Source organism: Nannospalax galili, unplaced genomic scaffold, assembly GCF_000622305.1.
Source record: "Nannospalax galili isolate Female #2095 unplaced genomic scaffold, S.galili_v1.0 scaffold612, whole genome shotgun sequence".
NCBI classification, from domain to species: Eukaryota; Metazoa; Chordata; class Mammalia; order Rodentia; family Spalacidae; genus Nannospalax; species Nannospalax galili.
In genome coordinates this window covers 2,937,971-2,944,584 of record NW_008333388.1, presented here as the reverse complement: position 1 = coordinate 2,944,584, position 6,614 = coordinate 2,937,971, and the positions used below count along the sequence as shown (strand labels likewise).

The following is a 6,614-nucleotide window of genomic DNA, read 5'->3' as shown; positions in this document are numbered from 1 at the left end:
GCAGCTGGTTGCAGAGAATGAGAGGATCATGAGAGCATCACACTAAAGCCAGAGCGGCCCTGCTGAGCACAGCCTGACTCCCCAGACTGCAGAATCATGAGCCAAGCCAGGGGTCTGTCATTTTAAGCCTCTGACTTTTGTATTGACTGCAATGCTGCAACATGTAACCCAAGCCTTGCTGACACTGGAAATAAAGGTTTGAGTTTTTCCCTTTAAAAGAAAGTGATGGCTGGCAGTCCAGGGTCAATGTGGCAGCTTGGAGCCATAGGGGACCCAGAAACCTCTATCTGTATGTCTTTAGCCTATGGATTTTGTGATGATTAACCTTGATTGTCAACCTGGTGGGATTTAGAATCACCATGGAAACACACCTCTTAGGCATGTCTGTGAGGGAGTTTCTTGATTGGGTTAATTGGGGAAGGAAGAAGCGCCTAAATGTGAATGGTACCATTCCATTGCCTGGGATTCCAGGCTGAAAGAGAGAGTGAGCTGGGCACCAGAATTCATTGACTGTGGCTACAATGTAACCACCTACCTCAAACTCCTGCCCTTCTAACTTCCCAGGATAGCCTGTACCCTCCAATTGTCAGCCATAATATACCCTTCCTTCCTTAAGTCGTTTTGTCCAATATTTGTCCTGAACAATAAGAAAAGTGGTTCAGCTTTCAGCCTCAAACTTGTCTTAAGAGAGCTGCTAGAACTCATTACTATAGTTGTGTTCCAAGAGAGGAGGAAGGGAAAAGAAATGGCCTCTTCCAGCTAAGATGACCCCCTTAAAAGAACTTTCCCCAAATCTTACCTTAAAGACTAGTGGCTTGACTTTAGGCTTTTAGCTGAGCACGTTGTCATCTAGAATAAAATCAGACACTGCTCGATAGCAACGGGAGAAACCCAAGCCAGACAGCGGCCCATCATGGATGGGGGAGGTGGGCAGGAAGCCCTAGCCCCAGCTGAGGATCTAGTGGTGCCTTATGTGTGCTGGGGGAGGAAGAGTTGGTTTTCCTTACTGGTGTGATGACTGGTAGGTTGACTGGACTCCAAGGGATAGACCCACACCCAGGCGCACTTGGGAAACACAGATTAGACTCGATAGGTCTTAAAAAAAAAATAGTAATAATAGAGGACATAAAGTCAGAGGGTGGAGGTGGAAAGTGTGGGGTGGGGTCTAAATATTATCAAAATACATTGTATGAAATTCTTGAATCAATAAAAATATTTTCTAAAAATAGCAAACGGGAGTGGGAAGATATTGTACAGCTTCCAGCCACAGCATGTGAAATGAGGCTCCAGATTTGGGACCCCACTGCACTGCAGGATGAAAAACTGCCCTGTCATGCAGAAAGCATGATTTCCCAAAGAGTTCGCAGTGGCTGCTTGGATTTGTAGTAACAAAGCGTAAAGTCTGGACATCAGAGATCTATGTGCAGAGCCACCGGCATGCTGGTCCCCTGGGCCTTGTCACTGTGATCCCAGATGACTAGGGATTTTCTTTTTAGACTATGTGCTTCACCTGGGCAGGTGCTTGATTGCTTGTTGTTAGCTTTTTATTGAGAAATTATTCCTATAACTCGGAATTCACCATCGCAAAACAGTTCCATCACACTTAAAAGAAATACTGCACCTCTCGATGATCAGGGCAGGCGCTTCCTCTAACCCTCCTCTGCCCAGTCCTGGGTCCATCAAGGAGTCTGCCCTGTCGCTTGAGTGAACGCTTGTGCCACTTGGATGATGAAAGCTTAACCCTTACAGCTCTGGAATATTTTAGATCTTCTCAGGAAAACCAAGGACCAAGTCCCAGTGCAATTCTCCTGGGTCAAGTAAAGGGGGTCTCCAGGGATGTGGCAAACGCTGAGCCCTGGCTGCCTGGGAGCTACCTTGTCTGCAGACCTCTCTCTGCCTAAACTGAGAAGAAGAGAGGTTCCACACCAAGGGCTAGGGTATCTTCACCAGATTCCAACACCCTAGGGTGCAGCAGCAGCTGGAAACCCTCATATTGTAACCCTAGGTGCTGACATGAGACTTCGGGTGGCACCAGTTGGCATGAAAATAGGATGTGATGGGGGAGAACACAACACTAGCATTTATTAAAAGTCCTCCGTGTCCCAGACAGACAGAATCTCGTTGCTCTGCTCCCAGCCACCCCAGAGGTGGAGCACCTGTTTTACAGAGGAGGACCTGAGGCTCACAGAAGGGAGACGCCAGAATCTTTGCTGCTCCCTGTGAGCCTGTGCTCTGCAATGCATTCTGCACCATGCTGTGGGCACCTGTGGAAACACCTCCAGAGCCACCCCAAGTGTCCTGGCCCTTGCCACCCCAGTGGGACCAGGACATTAAGAGGACTCGGTTCAGCTCTTCTCTGAGCCAGTGGGAACTGGGCATCAGCTTCCCCTCCCTCCTGCCTGCTGCCTGTTCCTCTCTCTTCAAGCAGAAAGGTTACTGAAGAAGACTCCAGGATTTGGGGTCTGTCTCATCCGGTCTCCAGGAGTCTGTTTTTGTGAGTGATCTGCCCGATCTTCCCGGCTGGCCATCCTCGCAGTGCCTCTGGAAGCAACCAGAGAGGCAGCTAAGGGATCCTGACTGAACCGAGTCCAGGTGAAGCAGGCTGGAGGCTGGATTGATGGGGAGGTTGGCGTGTCACAAGTCTGAGCGCAGAGCAGGGGAGGGGGCCGGCCGGGCAGGACTGTAGTTGGGCTGTTTGGTTGATGAAGGGGGTCAGCGTAGGCATGTGTCATCGAGGTGGGCAGGGAAGGGGAGGGCTGTGCGTGGGGGAAGGATATATATGCTGGTGTGGCTGACACGGAGGAACAAGCCTTGCATCTGAGGGAGCCCTGTGACGGACAGCGTCAGGTAGGAACTGCATGTGACCCCCAGTACCAGCCAGCCAGCACTAACTCTGCCTGGAGCCTCTGCGGAGAGCAAGGCAGCCCGGCTGGCTCCTCGGCTTCTGTCTTTTGTCCACTGTGGCTGCTGCTGGCCTCTTGTGAGATTATGGCTTCATTCATCTTATTTCCCAGTGTTCTGATGGTAGGGAAGGGGGAGGGCTGAAGGTTGGTCAACCTCAAAGAGAGATATGTAAGAAAGCTGAACTTGGAAATGAAAAGTTTTGCTTTCCCAGTTGTGGTCCCTACCTGGTGACGCCTATACATGGAAGAGGTGGCCACAGGAGAGAGGGAGGCAAGCAGCAGGCACCGGAGGGAGGAGGGCTTGCCATTGGGAGTGGCCCCGGGCAGCCCCTGGCACCTTTCTGTGGCTTCCTGCTCTTTGCACAAGCTGCTTCTCAAGGTATCCTTGAACTTGATGCCATTCAAATTTGAGTTCTCTCACATCCGAATGGAAATGGCTAATGATGTGGGGAAAAGCCTGCGGCTGAGCTCCACCTGTGCACATGGCTGGACGGCAAAGGAAATTTCATGGGCTTTTCTGAAGCCATGACCTTGGTCCTCCAGGTCCTGAGTTGTTTTGAGATCTTTATTTCTTGGCATCTTCCTCCTACTCGCCCTGCTGCCCATCTGCCCCTCCTAAAGGTCTCTGCCCAGGTCGTGTGAAACTCTCATTCACAGTCACAAAGAGCATCTAAACTCTTGCTGCTCTCCCTCGGCCTCCTTCTTTCCCTCCTCCTCCTCCTCCTCTCTTTGTGCGTCTCCCCAGAGCCGTCGTGTGTCTCGCTTCCCCTCCCTCTGTATCCATCCTCTCCTCTCCCCATCTCCCTTTGAACAGCGACAAGTTTGGGGGGGATTTCAAGTAAGGCAGAATGATTCGGGAACGGGGCTATTTAAAGCATGCTGCTTTGGACTTGAATACCCTGATTCCAAGGCTTAAACATCTGTGTTTAGCTTCCTCCAGCAGCTCATAATTGCCCCAATTATAACCAATAACATTGTTCGGCAGACTAATAAAAGATGAGCTTCACACGGCATTTGCCAGCAAGCCCAAACCAGAGTTTTCATTGAAGAAGGGGAAAAAAGTAACTGCCGGCTTCTTATCAAAACCTCCCAAAGAGAATATTGGCTTTCTCGCTGCCTGTGGGTGGCTGCCACACACACCCTCCTTTTTCTCATTTATGAAGCCTAGCAGGGAAATATTCTACAAGCTTCCATCAATGCCGTGATACCTTTAACAGAAAGGCTTTATGTTCCTTGGGCTTGCAGAGTCTCCTACCCAGCGACTGCCCCCCAAGGCTGCCCCCACCTTTCCAGGTGATACCAGGTGCTGTCTGTCTGAGGCATGATGGCGCAGCCTAGGGTCAACTTCTTGGGGCATATTTCTGTCCTCCCCCCCCCCCCCCGGGATACAGCTGTCCTAGCCTAATCAGCTGAAGACGGAGGGCACTTAGGGCTGTAGAAACAAGAGGTTTTTCACTGCCAATGAAGGAAGTAATTGCAGGATTAGAGGTTAGCGCAGCCTAAGAATGGAGCTGTCACTGAGCAATTCCATCTTCAATCAATCAAGTATTTATCAGTTACACCCCACCAGGCAGAGAAGGCAGGGGCTGTATAGACTCAACGGAGGTGATAATAACAGCACTTTACTTTCGGCAATGATTTGCGCACTTTCGCACCCATTATCTCCAGCAACAGCCCTGGAAGGCAAAAATCATTATCTCAGAGTTACAGTTGAAGAAATTGAAGTTCAGAGATTTGATGATGTAATGTCAGTATGTGGCAGGGATAGGACCCAGTGCAGCCATCCCGGGTCCCGTGCATGCTGCCCTTAAGGTTAGCAGTGCTTGTAAATGCAGAGCAGGCATACACAGCACAAACAGGCAGAAAGCGATTTGCAGGTAATGCTGGACAGAGTGTGATCATTCCTACACTATGTGGCCCAGAGAGTAAGTGCTGGAGGAATTTGGTGGAGGGGTACTTCCTCCAGGGATTCAGGTAGGTGGGGAGAGAGAAAGAATTTGGATGGATCCGGAGTTTGAAGACAGCTGAGACAAAAGCACAAAAAAAAGGGCCAAGAAATTGACATCTCTTGAAATCTACTGGATGGCAGGCAGTTAGCTAAACTTGGCTGTATGCTTATTTCACACACAGAGAGAGACTGAGATATATTGAGAGAGAGAGAGAGAGAGAGAGAGAGAGAGAGAGAGAGAATGTGAGGGTCAGTTTTGCCTTGTGTATTTGCAATGCCATTGTTCAGTGACTTCCTTTCCTAAGTCCCCAGCTCACAGAGCTCATAGGAATCTTTAAATCTCCTGTGTTCTGGGTCATCAGGTACCTTAGGAAAGGGATGAGCCCTTCTCAGAGAATGAGAGTCATCATCCAGATTTCAGCAGCTTGAATTACTGAAAACTCCTTAGGCGAGCTTGATCTTTAAACACTGATATTTCAACGCCTACAGTTGCTCCCGCCATCTAACATAGCCTTTCTTCTAACCACAAACCCTAGCTCTGAGAATTGGGGCACATCAATTCGGGGAGCAGAGGGAAACACAAGTTCATTTTCTGAGCATCACTCTCAGTAGATATAACCACTTTCGTTCTTGAGTTTCTGTGAGTGTGAGGTTTATCGAAATCCTGGCGGCTGCTTTGACTTCCTACAAATGCAGGTTGGCCAGCAGGGAAGAGCCAGGCTGGTGAGTGCGTGGTTTGCCTCCCTGCCAAGCAGCCAGGGCTCAGCAGCCTGCAGAGGTTCACAGACAACCTCCCCTCTCTCCTGTGATCGTTCCCAATCCTGATGCCCCATTCATTGCTCCATTCATCCAGCTAGAACATGAGTGGAGTGCCTGGTAGGAGCTGCACAGCGCATGCGACAGGAGTACAGAGCTGTCAGCAAGCAAGCAGCTTTCTCCCAACTCATAGTCAAAGTCACAAACTGTGAACAAGCCCAGACCACTGGTCTTCAAAGGGGCTTGCCCATTGGACTAACTACTGGGTTTCTAGAAATTGAAATGTTGATTTTTAAAATTTATTTATTTTTATTTTATGTGTATGAGTGTTACACCTAGACATATATACATATACAAATATATGTATATGTATATATATGTGCACCTGTGACGTGCAATGCCCCTGGAGGAGAGAAGAGAGTTGGGTCCCTTGGAACTAGAGTTACAGACTGTTGTTAGCCACCATATGGGTGCTGGGACTCAAACCCAGGTCTTCTATAAGAGCAGCCAGTGCTCTTAATCACTGAGCCATCTTTCCAGTTCAAGATGTTAATTTTTTAATCTTAGTCTCTCTCTCTCTCTCTCTCTCTCTCTCACTTGCTCACTCACTCCCTCCCTCCCTCCCTCTCTCCCTCCCTTCCTCCCTCCCTCCCTTTTACGGGCACATGTGGAGACCAGAGTTCAACATCAGGTGTCTTCCTCTAACCACTTTCCACCTTATTTATTTGAGACAGCATCTCACTGAACCTGGAACTTGGGGCCTGGCTACATTGGCTGAACATCAAGCCCCAGGATTTACTTGTCTCTGGCCCCTACCCCATCACTGAGGTTACAGGCACACACTGCCACTCCTGGCCTTTTGTATGGGTACTGGGATCTGAACTCAGGTCTTCATGCTTGTGTAGCAAGCACTTTACCACTGAGCCCTCTCCTCTATGGGTAAGCTCCCATAAAGCTTACCTTTCTTAATTTGTACTTTAATAAGTCTTACTATATATATATATATA

At 49.1% G+C, this 6,614-nt stretch overlaps 1 protein-coding gene across 3 annotated transcripts in view; it reads left to right on the top strand.

Moving 5' to 3' along the window:
* Positions 1 to 2,386: 2,386 nt before the first annotated feature.
* Pnoc (prepronociceptin) overlaps positions 2,387 to 6,614 on the top strand; it is a 27,023-nt gene continuing 22,795 nt past the window's right edge. The window contains exon 1 of one of the 3 annotated variants that reach the window (XM_008828134.3): positions 2,387 to 2,592. The gene's annotated coding sequence lies outside the window, so the exon portion shown is untranslated. Of the gene's footprint in view, positions 2,593 to 2,733; positions 2,848 to 6,614 lie in introns of those variants that run through there. The other 2 variants (XM_008828133.3, XM_008828135.3) reach the window with 2 other exon arrangements.